The sequence below is a fragment of the Manduca sexta genome, chromosome 13, assembly GCF_014839805.1.
Source record: "Manduca sexta isolate Smith_Timp_Sample1 chromosome 13, JHU_Msex_v1.0, whole genome shotgun sequence".
NCBI lineage: Eukaryota > Metazoa > Arthropoda > Insecta > Lepidoptera > Sphingidae > Manduca > Manduca sexta.
Window position 1 is genome coordinate 1435386 of NC_051127.1, and position 1143 is coordinate 1436528.

At 34.6% G+C, this 1143-nt stretch overlaps 1 non-coding gene across 1 annotated transcript; it reads right to left on the bottom strand.

Annotated features, from left to right (window-relative positions):
• Window positions 1–303: 303 nt before the first annotated feature.
• On the bottom strand, window positions 304–496 carry LOC115449924. Its single transcript, XR_003939228.1, has one exon. It is a non-coding gene; the product is annotated as a U2 spliceosomal RNA (small nuclear RNA).
• Window positions 497–1143: the final 647 nt, after the last annotated feature.

Here is a 1143-nt window from a genome sequence, read left to right on the forward strand (position 1 = left end):
GCCGGCATGGCAGCTTAGTCAGCGATCAAGTGTTTATATAAATTATATTACATTATTAAGTTTATATTCATACATGATCTACTTTCTACATTTATATTTTACGTTTCTTGAGCGTGAAAATAGTCGATACTCGATATACGTCGCTTCCTCATTGGTTTTGGCGATGAGGGATATTATAGCATAGAAAAGCTTGTATTAGCGGCTTTATTTAAGGAGTTTTATTGAAGACTGGGCAAGTAAGAAAACTTCTCTAGAATTCTTATTGTTTAGCTGTTACTACTAGGATAATCTAGATTTTCAAGTATTAATTGGGCCAATCCCGGCGGCACTGCAATGCCGGGCCGACCCGTGACGGGAGTGGAGCGAGCCCCTAACATCCCGTCAACTTCCAAAAATCAGTTTAATATACTGGTCCCACAATGTGGGAACTTTCAGATATTAAGCTGAAAAGAACAGATACTACACTTTGATCTTAGCCAAAAGGCCGAGAAGCGATACCGGTGTAGAGCTACTCAACGGTAGTCATTGATCGGCAGAGAATTTTAACATCGCGATGTAGAAATTCAGTGGCATTGTACAGCGACATCTGTATATTCGAGCGACGAATAAAATTATCATCTACCAAAGTAATACCGCATTCCTTGTAGATCACTATTTAATAGACAATAAGTATTTATTTATCTTATACTCGTTAATGTAGAGCAGAAAAGTGATCTATATATCGCTACATATTTTCTGATTTAAGTATGTTGTTAAATCACCTCCATAATATTATACGGTATATAACAAAAGTGCTTCTTAAACTTGCTCTATCAAGAGCGTTACTCTATAAGAGCTGTTTATAGTTCAAGAGTTTTCCGTTAGATGGCTCTATATTTGAATCCAGTATATCTCTACCTCTTTATTAATCATTATTGTGTTTAATTTCTTTCCATATTATTTGATAATTTGATCGTAAAAATTCATTAGTGAATAATTATTTTATTACATTTCGACGTGACTTATTAATAAACATACCCACTTTGAAAGTTTGGCAAAATATAGAAAAAAATCAAAATTTGTACTTATTTTAAAGTTCTGCTCTAAGCAAAGAGCCGTGAGCATTCGTTCCATACTATGAGGCATAAGTTATGCGCGGAAATA